Here is a 12,500-nt window from a genome sequence, read left to right as displayed (position 1 = left end):
TATGTTTTTCATTGTTTGATTTGCCTAATAGTGGTTTTATCTCTAATTTATTATAATATAATATAATATATTTATACTATAAAATTGGATTTAATCCTAAATCTGATTTTTCCCTGTAAGTTTGGATTTATTCCCTAATATTTTATTATTAATTATATATATATATATATATATATATTCACATACACTTGAGTGTATATGTGTGTTGAAATATATGCTTACAATTATTAAGCAATTCCTGTGTATATAATTACATTTTAATAACGAAGAGATTAATTTCAAAACAATACACTGCTATCATTAAATGAAGTTTATTTTCTGTTTATTAGAAGGGAGTGCAATATTTTTATATAAAAAACCTAGGGTTATAATTTTTTCTACCACAGGAAAATGCCCTAAAATTTTTTGGGGTAGGGTAGGGGGTACGAGTCATTTACATTGACCCTTGTGCTGTACTGGTGCTTTTTATAGTGACCCCCAACAATGATGAGTGGCAAACTGTCCTTACTAGGATTTGAACTCAAAACTTTAAGCAAGAAGAAATTGGATTACAATATTAGAAATTGTGTTTTGTCCACAGGTGCATGTGTGGCTATGTGGTAAGATGCTTGCTTTCTGACCATGTGGGTCTGGGTTCAGCCCCAATGCATGGCACCATGGGTGTCTTTTGTTATAGGCTGAAGCTGACCAAAGCCTTCCGAGTGAATTTGGTAGGCAGAAACTGAAAGAAGCCTGTTGTGTGTATATATGGATTATATATGCTTATGTATATACATATGCAATATATTTATTTGTATATATAATTATGTATATATACGCATATATTTATATGTATATATATGCATATATTTATATATATGTATATTATGTATGTATATTTATGCATATATATATATATATATATATATATATATATATGCATATATTTATGGATGTGTATATGCATATGCATATATGTGTGTATATATATATATATATATATAATTTTGTTTATATATACATATGTATATAAATATACATATGTATTCACGTAGATGCACACATATTAATATATATGCATATATATATATATATATATATATATGAAGATAATGATGTAAATGCACTCACACACACATGTGTGTAAGTGGGGATATCCTGTTGCAGTTTACAATGAACATTGTATGTAAAAACAAAGTCTATACCCACATGCCTACAGTGTTGGCTAACATCTATAGATGTATTCTGCATTGCAGTATATAACATTGAAACAAAACACTCTGACCGCTTAATAAATATATTTATTGATGTACCATGCATCATATAAATCATTCTGTTTAATTTAGTTATCATTTAAACAACAGTGGGTTTTCTAGTTTAACGTTTCTGTGGATAGTTTAAGCGGGTGCTCAGTTGCTGAAGAAATCCATATATGAAAGTGAAACTAGTCTTGCTGTTCCCTGTTTTACTACCAATGAAGATTATACACAAAGACAAGGTGCTTATAGCTATATATATACATAAAGTTTTTTCTCTGTGTTTGTGTGTGTGTGTGTGTGTGTGTGCATGCGTACATGTGCATTTGTTTGTGTGTGTACATGTATCTGCATGTGAGTGTATATATACATGTATGCAGTCAATATATATATCTTCATATATGTATATATACCTATATATATATATATACACACACACACATATATACAATATATATATATACACATATATAGATACATATATATATATATGTATACACAATATATATATATTATGCAATATATATATATAATGTTTGTGTATGTATACACGTGTACATATGACTATACACATGTGCATGCATGTGTATATATCTAAGTGTGTGTGTATACATATGTGTACATATAAATATATACACACACGTACATGCATATGCGCACACACACTCACCATCTCATAACGTTTATAAACGATCATAATCATGTAAAGAAATACAAATTTATAGATTTTAATAAAAATATTTACCAATTAAATTATCTTTGTATTGTTTTTATTCTGCGTTAGTTTTATAAAACGTATATTTATAGAAATATAAAATGCATAATATAATTAGGTTGTCCAGAAAGTTCTTGCTGATTTATAGTAGCTTACCTTTCGACTTATTTTAGAACATGGTTGAGTCCATAAAATAGGATTTGACTACACCTCCATTCAGAGCACAGTTTAAGCTAGCTCTGCTTTTCTCTCAAGATATTGGGTTGTCTGGAAAGTTTGTGCCGATTTATAGTAGCTTACCATTCGACTTATTTTAGAACATGGTTGAGTCCATAAAATAGGATTTGACTACATCTCCATTTAGAGCACAGTTTAAGCTAGCTCTGCTTTTCTCTCAAGATATTGGGTTGTCTGGAAAGTTTGTGCCGATTTATAGTAGCTTACCATTCGACTTATTTTAGAACATGGTTGAGTTCATAAAATAGGATTTGACTAAACCTCCATTTAGAGCACAGTTTAAGCTAGCTCTGCTTTTCTCTCTCAGATATTGGGTTGTCTGGAAAGTTGTGCCGATTTATAGTAGCTTACCATTCGACTTATTTTAGAACATGGTTGAGTTCATAAAATAGGATTTGACTAAACCTCCATTTAGAGCACAGTTTAAGCTAGCTCTGCTTTTCTCTCAAGATATTGGGTTGTCTGGAAAGTTTGTGCCGATTTATAGTAGCTTACCATTCGACTTATTTTAGAACATGGTTGAGTTCATAAAATAGGATTTGACTAAACCTCCATTTAGAGCACAGTTTAAGCTAGCTCTGCTTTTCTCTCAAGATATTGGGTTGTCTGGAAAGTTCGTGCCGATTTATAGTAGCTTACCATTCGACTTATTTTAGAACATGGTTGAGTCCATAAAATAGGATTTGACTACATCTCCATTTAGAGCACAGTTTAAGCTAGCTCTGCTTTTCTCTCAAGATATTGGGTTGTCTGGAAAGTTTGTGCCGATTTATAGTAGCTTACCATTCGACTTATTTTAGAACATGGTTGAGTTCATAAAATAGGATTTGACTAAACCTCCATTTAGAGCACAGTTTAAGCTAGCTCTGCTTTTCTCTCAAGATATTGGGTTGTCTGGAAAGTTTGTGCCGATTTATAGTAGCTTACCTTTCGACTTATTTTAGAACATGGTTGAGTCCATAAAATAGGATTTGACTAAACCTCCATTTAGAGCACAGTTTAAGCTAGCTCTGCTTTTCTCTCAAGATATTGGGTTGTCTGGAAAGTTTGTGCCAATTTATAGTAGCTTACCTTTCGACTTATTTTAGAACATGGTTGAGTCCATAAAATAGGATTTGACTACACCTCCATTTAGAGCACAGTTTAAGCTAGCTCTGCTTTTCTCTCAAGATATTGGGTTGTCTGGAAAGTTTGTGCCGATTTATAGTAGCTTACCTTTCGACTTATTTTAGAACATGGTTGAGTCCATAAAATAGGATTTGACTAAACCTCCATTTAGAGCACAGTTTAAGCTAGCTCTGCTTTTCTCTCAAGATATTGGGTTGTCTGGAAAGTTTGTGCCAATTTATAGTAGCTTACCTTTCGACTTATTTTAGAACATGGTTGAGTCCATAAAATAGGATTTGACTAAACCTCCATTTAGAGCACAGTTTAAGCTAGCTCTGCTTTTCTCTTAAGATATTGGGTTGTCTGGAAAGTTTGTGCCGATTTATAGTAGCTTACCTTTCGACTTATTTTAGAACATGGTTGAGTCCATAAAATAGGATTTGACTAAACCTCCATTCAGAGCACAGTTTAAGCTAGCTCTGCTTTTCTCTCAAGATATTGGGTTGTCTGGAAAGTTTGTGCCAATTTATAGTAGCTTACCTTTCGACTTATTTTAGAACATGGTTGAGTCCATAAAATAGGATTTGACTACACCTCCATTTAGAGCCCAGTTTAAGCTAGCTCTGCTTTTCTCTCAAGATACTGGGTTGTCTGGAAAGTTTGTGCCGATTTATAGTAGCTTACCTTTTGACTTATTTTAGAACATGGTTGAGTCCATAAAATAGGATTTGACTATACCTCCATTTTGAGCCCAGTTTAAGCTAGCTCTGCTTTTCTCTCAAGATATTGGGTTGTCTGGGAAGTTTGTGCCGATTTATAGTAGCTTACCTTTTGACTTATTTTAGAACATGGTTGAGTCCATAAAATAGGATTTGACTACACCTCCATGTAGAGCACAGTTTAAGCTAGCTCTGCTTTTCTCTCAAGATATTGGGTTGTCTGGAAAGTTTGTGCCAATTTATAGTAGCTTACCTTTCGACTTATTTTAGAACATGGTTGAGTCCATAAAATAGGATTTGACTACACCTCCATTTAGAGCCCAGTTTAAGCTAGCTCTGCTTTTCTCTCAAGATACTGGGTTGTCTGGAAAGTTTGTGCCGATTTATAGTAGCTTACCTTTTGACTTATTTTAGAACATGGTTGAGTCCATAAAATAGGATTTGACTATACCTCCATTTTGAGCCCAGTTTAAGCTAGCTCTGCTTTTCTCTCAAGATATTGGGTTGTCTGGGAAGTTTGTGCCGATTTATAGTAGCTTACCTTTTGACTTATTTTAGAACATGGTTGAGTCCATAAAATAGGATTTGACTACACCTCCATGTAGAGCACAGTTTAAGCTAGCTCTGCTTTTCTCTCAAGATATTGGGTTGTCGGGAAAGTTTGTGCCGATTTATAGTAGCTTACCTTTCGACTTATTTTAGAACATGGTTGAGTCCATAAAATAGGATTTGACTATACCTCCATTTAGAGCACAGTTTAAGCTAGCTCTGCTTTTCTCTCAAGATATTGGGTTGTCTGGGAAGTTTGTGCCGATTTATAGTAGCTTACCTTTTGACTTATTTTAGAACATGGTTGAGTCCATAAAATAGGATTTGACTACACCTCCATTTAGAGCACAGTTTAAGCTAGCTCTGCTTTTCTCTCAAGATATTGGGTTGTCCGGAAAGTTTGTGCCGATTTATAGTAGCTTACCTTTTGACTTATTTTAGAACATGGTTGATTCCATAAAATAGGATTTGACTACACCTCCATTTAGAGCACAGCTTAAGCTATCTTTTCGTGGAAGAAGGTTTATGTTCCTATAACCTGTGTTAATTCTGTAACTCTTTAAAATGGAAGATAAGAAAGTTCATTTTCGGCACTTGATGCTTTGGGAACCAGACAAAAATTGCTGCAGCTCGGCTGGGATGTGTTACCCCACCCTCCATATTCACCAGATATTGCTCCTTCGGGTTTCCACTTATTCAGGCCTCTGCAGAATAGTCTTAATGGTAAAAATTCCTTGGATGATGTAAAAAGATACCTTGATGAATTCTTTGCCATGAAACTACCTGAATTCTGGGAAGAGGGTATTTTCAAGTTAAAGGAAAGATGGAGACGCATTGTGCAACAAAATGGTTCATATTTGGTTGTTTAGAAATGCAATGGCAAGTATTTATTGACCTTTTTCTTTCCTTTAAAAGTGGCACGAACTTTCTGGTCAACCCAATACATACATACAAACATACATACGTACATATGCACACACACACGCGTTTAATGTCTGTTCTCCATGCTAGCACGGGTGGGCTGGTTCGACCGGGATCTGGGAAGCCAGAAGGCTGTGCCAGGCCCAGTCTGATCTAGCAGTGTTTCTACAGCTGGATGCCCTTCCTAATGCCAACCACTCCGTGAGTGTAGTGGGTGCTTTTTACGTGCCAGGCGAGGCTGGCAACGGCCACAATTGGATTGGTTATTTTTACGTACCACCAGCATGGAAGCCAGTTAAGGCGGCGCTGGCATCGGCCACGTTCGGATGGCGCTTTTGACATGCCACCGGCACAGAAGCCAGTCAAGGTGGCGCTGGCATTGGCCACGTTCGGATGGTGCCTTTTACGTGCCACCGGCACGGAAGCCAGTCAAGGTGGTGCTGGCATCGGCCACGTTCAGATGGTGCTTTTTACATGCCACCAGCACGGAAGCCAGTCAAGGTGGCGCTAGCATCGGCCACGTTTGGATGGTGCTTTTTACTTTTACATGTCACTGGCACGGAAGCCAGTCAAGACGGCGCTGGCACCGGCCACGTTTTGATGGTGCTTTTTACGTGCCACTGGCACTGAAGCCATTCAACAGATATGATTATCTGTCTGTCTGTGTGTCTTCTGTCCAAAATAGTACAGCTTTTTCCATTGTTCATACAATTTTAATATATTTATTCAATGCTCGTACCATTTATCCAATGTCGAGTGATTTTAATAATTTTGTACATTTTCTTTGTTTCACTCACTGTCCTAACAGTGGCTATATTCGTATAGGTACAAGTAGTAACAGGTGTAGCAGTAGTCGTAGCTGTAGTAGTAGGTCATAACATGTTTTCCAGAAAAATGATTGAAAATGCAAAATTTTCCATTGTTGGAGCAGAGACAGTGTGACTCGTAGATGATATCCAAGGGACGCCACTGGTTGATGATGGACTGCAGCAGCCTGTTTAGGTGATTATGTGATTATGAAGATTACATATATAGTTAGATAGATATATAGATGTTTGTATATGTAAATATAGATATATAAATATGCGTGTATTTGTGTGTGTAGTTTATGTAGATAGATACATAGTCACATATATAGTTTATATCTATATCTAAATGTAGATATTGATATGGAGGTCAGTTGAGAAACAGAGTGCTTGTGGCCTGGTTTTGTGGTTTGGCGCCAGGCAGACGGATAAAGCCTTTGTCCTGTCGGTTTCTGGAGAAATTAATGGGTTTGGAAGAGACCTCTGACTCTTTTCCGGTCAAGCAGAGTTTAAGAAACCACCCTTTAAAATGCGACCAGCTGGGTTTGTTTGGCAGTTCTGCCTGAGACAGTGAGATGGCAACAGGGCAGTTTGGCAGTTCTGCCTGAGACAGTCAAAAGGGCCAGAAAAGAGTCAGCTGGCAAGGGACAGCAGTCGATGCGAGGTGGGGATGGTGAGAGGCAACGACAACGTTGAGAAAGACAGACAGATAGCACTGTGGACATGTAGAGCGAAAGAGAGGGATTACGGCAGAAAGGCACAGCTATTGTAGTAGGAGTTCGTAACAGTATTTTTGTTTATGTTTTGATGTGAAATGTAAAAGAAACGAGATTGTGACGTAAATTGTAATCTGTTGTAAAGAACTAAGAAAAAAGAATTGATGAAGAGGAAAAAAGAATTGTGTCAAAGAAAAGAGAACATTGTGAATTGAGGAAAAGAGCAAGAAAAGAAAGAAAGAGAAAGACTTTAATGTTGAACTGTTCCGAACTATATTGCATCAATTTGAACTGTTTTGATTGTCTCCGGACTTGGTGTATCGTGCATGCCTTTGATTGTTTTCGAATGACGTGTTATGTTTAAATGCATTGGTTGTTTTTCTTTTAATTCCGTTGCATGTTATTTTCTTTAATGTATCTGATATGTTTCACGTTTTATTTGATGTTGTAATGATTGTTATAAACTGTTCTTAAATGTAAGCAAATTGCCTTCCGCCATCTCTCTATCTCTTCCTCCTGTTGTTGTTGTTATCTCTGGTCGCTGGTTCGAGTTCGTTGCCATCCCCCCACCACCGTTTTCTCTGTGTGGCAGATTCCCGTTCGACTGAGCTGGTCACTCGTCGTCGCTCGACTTAGTAGGGTCCCGGGTTTGAGTTTGAGCGACGGCAGGTTCGTAACAATATATATATAGATATATAAATACGTGTGTGTTTGTGTGTGTAGTTTATGTAGATAGATACATAGTCACATATATAGTTTATATATATATGTAAATGTAGATATATATAGATATATAAATATGTGTGTGTAGTTTATGTAGATAGATACATAGTCACATATATAGTTTATATGTATATGTAAATGTAGATATATATAGATATATAAATATGTGTGTTTGTGTGTGTAGTTTATGTAGATAGATATATAGTCACATATATAGTTTATATATATATAGTTGATAGTTGTAAACATAGACATATATATACATACATACATACATACATACATACACACACATATATATATATATAATATATATATATATATATATATATATATATACTTTTACTCTTTTACTTGTTTCAGTCATTTGACTGTGGCCATGTGTGAAGAATGAAGGCGCAATGGCCCAGTGGTTAGGGCAGCAGACTTGCGGTCGTAGGATCGCGGTTTCAATTCCCAGACCAAGCGTTGAGTGTTTATTGAGAGAAAAACACCTAAAACTGCACGAGGCTCCAGCAGGGGGTAGTGGTGAACCCTGCTGTACTCTTTCACCACAACTATAAAGGCGGTGCTCCAGCATGGCCGCAGTCAAATGACTGAAACAAGTAAAAGAGTAAAAGAGTATATAGTGCGTGTTTATTTGATAAGAAAAAAATTTTTTAAATGACTGTCACAAAATATGACAAAAATCACTATTTTTTTTTTTGTTGAATTTCGGAACGGTCATTTTGCCAGTTTAGCCAATATTTTTTTTTGTTTTGCTTTCATTAAACCACTTCTTTCCAGTTGCAAAATAATTCGTCAATGACTCGTTATTGTTCTGATGTAACATTACCATCACTCATTGAGTTGCCTTACGTAAGAAGCGTTTTACTCAGCCCACGTTCAACTGTTCTATACCATCTTTGCCTATCCAGGTTTTTCTCTCCCTCCTCTCCTGCAATGGTCAGTTTAGTCCTACTCCTGGTATCCTACCCTGCTTTATACTGAGTGCGCAGTCTAGCTAGCCATCTGAAACACGGGTATTTTATTTCTAGGGAGGTGAAATGTTTGACCGTGTGTGTAATGTGTAAGATGTTTGCTTCCAGCTATGTCGGTTTGGTTCCAGGTTCAGTCCCACTGTGTGGCACCCTGGGCTAATGTCTTCTACTATAGCCTCGAGCTGACCAGTGCTTTGTGATTAGATTTGGTTGAGGGAAACTAAAAGAAGCCCATTATATGTATAATACATACATACATACATACAGGCAGCCCTCTCGTTATCGAGTATGGCCATGCACGAAGCTTAATCAATGTTGTTATTATGCAATGCCTGTGCAAGAAGATTTTTTTTAAAGTGAGGAAAGGCTGTGCACTGAGTCAACCCCACTCACTAAGCAACAGCAGCCATAATCCGAAAAGAAGAACAAGTCAACATCATCAGTAACCACTGAGCCGCAGGCTTTATGTCAGAGTTATCCCAGTTTCCTGAGTTACCTTCTCCTTGAAGGATGCCCTAACAAAGGCTAGGAGTCCTTCACTCCCAATGGTTTAACTGCGTGATCGGGTATTCAGTCCGATTATTTCTATGTCCCTGCGCATGATACAGCCTTAAGACATTTATTGGATGGCCGTTGACTCTCATACATACATACATACATATACAGGGTGCATAAGATATTTGAGGACAAATTTATGTTTATAAAAAAGCAGATATATAATAACAGATAATAACTTTATTTATCAAAAAATGCTATGAAGATAAAAAATAAACTTTCTTTTCTATAATGTTATTCAATAAAGCCACCTTAAGCTTCAACAACTGCTTCTATATGAGGTCTAAATCATCTAAAGGCTCAAATCAAGTAGTCCTGGTTCATTTTGGACTTCACTTTCTATGGCAGCTTTCAAAGAATCTTTGGTGTTATGGGCATGTCCATTGACATTTCTCTCTCTCTCAACAACGCTCCACATGTAATGGATTGAGATTTGGGGAATTAGGAGGCCAAATATTAGGGGTTACGTGATCATATACACTTTCAGCCAACATTCCTGTGTTACTAGATCCATGTGTGATAGTGCAGAGTCTTACTGAAACACATATGGCCTTCCATTGCATGCACTTTGTATCCAGGGCTTAACAATTATTTCCAAGACCTCAATGTAGGTGGCAGAGTTAACTCTAAGGCCTTGTGGAAAGAAGTAAGGAGGCATCACATGTCCATCATTGCTGACAACCCCTAAAACCATGGCAGTTGCAGGAAATTTTGTATGCATAACACTTGGAACTTAAGAAGGTTCTGCACGTAACCATCTGCTGGACTGGCTCACTGAAGACCTCTCTCTCTCTCTCTCTCTATTTCCCTATCAGAGGATCACTTGTTAGACCAACCTATTTGTCTCCTCTTCCTCCTCTCCTTGTTACTGTGACCATGTTGCCTGTCCCCACCCTCCATCCTTCGAAGACCCTTTCAAATGCTACATAATACTTTTCACTGGGTCATTCCTCCTCCTCCTCCGCCTCCTCTTCCTACTCATCAGGAGGTACTACTAGTACTACCACCACCAGCCTTACTACTACTACTACTACTACTACTACTACTACTACTACTACTACCACCACTACTACCACTACTACTACTACTACTAACTACTACTACTACTACTACTTTCTTTATTTCTTTGTTAATGTTTTATTATTATTATTATTATTGTTATTATTATTATTATTATTATTATTATTATTATTATTATTATTATTGCCAGCTTGTGCAAATGTAAAGCAAAAGTCAAACATATAATAATAATGATTGATTGATTTTAGTTTCAGCTCATGAGCTGTGGCCATGCTGGGGCACCGCCATTTATAATAATAATAATAATAATAACAATAATAATAATTAGAAAATTACTATTTTTAAATCTCACAACGTGAGATATTCAGCAACAGTACCTTGTAGTAAAGATTGTTTGCCAACATAACATGGCAGTCCTGGTTTAGGACAAAAGCCACAGATATTGATTTGAGCTGAGTGGGGGTGCTAGAATCCCTTGTTCGAAAATATAAGGACACAGATCGTGTTATATAGCCAGCTGGAGACGATGTCACCTGGGGCTAAATTAAAGCAACATTCGTCCTAAACCAGGACTGCCATGTTATGTTGGCAAACAATCTTTTCTACAATAATAATAATAATGATAATAATAATGGTTTCAAATTTTGGCAGAAGGGCAGCAAGTTCAAGAACAGGGTACGTTGATTATATTTACGCCAGTGTTTCACTGGTACTTTTTTCAATCGACCCCGAGAAGATGAAAGGTAAAGTCGACCTTGGTGGAATTTGAACTCAGAACATAACGACAGATAAAATGCTGCTAAGCCTTTTTCCAAGCATGCTAATGATTCTGCCATCTCACAGCTGTATAATAATAATAATAATAATAATAATAATAATAATAATAATAATAGCTTGTCAGTTGTTTGACCTTAACCAGTTGAGCATGTCCCTTAGTGGCTGACGATATGTGCATCTCTGATCACGAGCAGAAGTAGTGGGGGAGCATCATAGCCATGTGTTGAGAGGGATTATTTGGGGTTTCGAATAATTCACCTCTGGAAACATGGGTGGTTCTTTCAACATCCTTAAACAACCCTTATTCAGGGACCTTTTGAGCGGGATGGGCTACTCGACCTGAAGAAAATTCTAACTGGGTCCCACCTGCAAGGTCATGTGCTGTTTATCTCGATATGAGATCACCATGTCCCTTAGTGGCTGACGATATGTGCATCTCTGATCACGAGCAGAAGTAGTGGGGGAGCATCATAGCCATGTGTTGAGAGGGATTCTTTGGGGTTTGAATAATTCACCACTGGAAACATGGGTGGTTCTTTCAACATCCTTAAACAACCCTTATTCAGGGACCGCTTGAGCGGGATGGGCTACTCAACCTGAAGAAAATTCTAACTGGGTCCCACCTGCAAGGTCATGTGCTGTTTATCTCGATATGAGATCACCATGTCCCTTAGTGGCTGACGATATGTGCATCTCTGATCACGAGCAGAAGTAGTGGGGGAGCATCATAGCCATGTGTTGAGAGGGATTCTTTGGGGTTTCGAATAATTCACCTCTGGAAACATGGGTGGTTCTTTCAACATCCTTAAACAACCCTTATTCAGGGACCTTTTGAGCGGGATGGGCTACTCGACCTGAAGAAAATTCTAACTGGGTCCCACCTGCAAGGTCATGTGCTGTTTATCTCGATATGAGATCACCATGTCCCTTAGTGGCTGACGATATGTGCATCTCTGATCACGAGCAGAAGTAGTGGGGGAGCATCATAGCCATGTGTTGAGAGGGATTCTTTGGGGTTTCGAATAATTCACCTCTGGAAACATGGGTGGTTCTTTCAACATCCTTAAACAACCCTTATTCAGGGACCTTTTGAGCGGGATGGGCTACTCGACCTGAAGAAAATTCTAACTGGGTCCCACCTGCAAGGTCATGTGCTGTTTATCTTGATATGAGATCACCATGTCGCGCACATATGGTTGTGATGCATGTGCCTGGTGTACCCTTATCAGACGGGTAGTCATGATGGGTATATTGGGCTTCGTATATTTTACCCCAGTGTCACTTTGATGGCATGAACTGCTCTCTCACTCAATAATAATAATAATAATAATAATAATAATAATAATGATAATCACTTTTTTTTTTCTTTTTGTCTTTTCAGGTTGTCGAGTTTTTCCGGCCACGCCGAAGAGCACTTTCGATGCCTGGGTTGATGCTTAA

The 12,500-nt window shown here is 37.4% G+C and overlaps 2 long non-coding RNA genes across 2 annotated transcripts in view; both read left to right on the top strand.

Annotated features, from left to right (window-relative positions):
- The window catches only part of LOC118761047, a 22,590-nt gene that overhangs the window by 2,842 nt on the left and 7,248 nt on the right, over positions 1 to 12,500 (top strand). The window contains exon 2 of the long non-coding RNA XR_004997125.1: positions 6,486 to 6,493. This is a non-coding gene — a long non-coding RNA (uncharacterized LOC118761047). The remainder of the gene's footprint in view (positions 1 to 6,485; positions 6,494 to 12,500) is intronic.
- Positions 8,485 to 12,500, top strand: part of LOC118761046 — a 4,509-nt gene continuing 493 nt past the window's right edge. Inside the window, exons 1-2 of the long non-coding RNA XR_004997124.1 lie at positions 8,485 to 8,586; positions 12,442 to 12,500. The exon at positions 12,442 to 12,500 is cut by the window's right edge and continues 493 nt beyond it. This is a non-coding gene — a long non-coding RNA (uncharacterized LOC118761046). The remainder of the gene's footprint in view (positions 8,587 to 12,441) is intronic.

This window comes from Octopus sinensis, unplaced genomic scaffold (assembly GCF_006345805.1).
Source record: "Octopus sinensis unplaced genomic scaffold, ASM634580v1 Contig06837, whole genome shotgun sequence".
NCBI lineage: Eukaryota > Metazoa > Mollusca > Cephalopoda > Octopoda > Octopodidae > Octopus > Octopus sinensis.
This window is presented reverse-complemented; position numbering and strand designations above follow the sequence as displayed.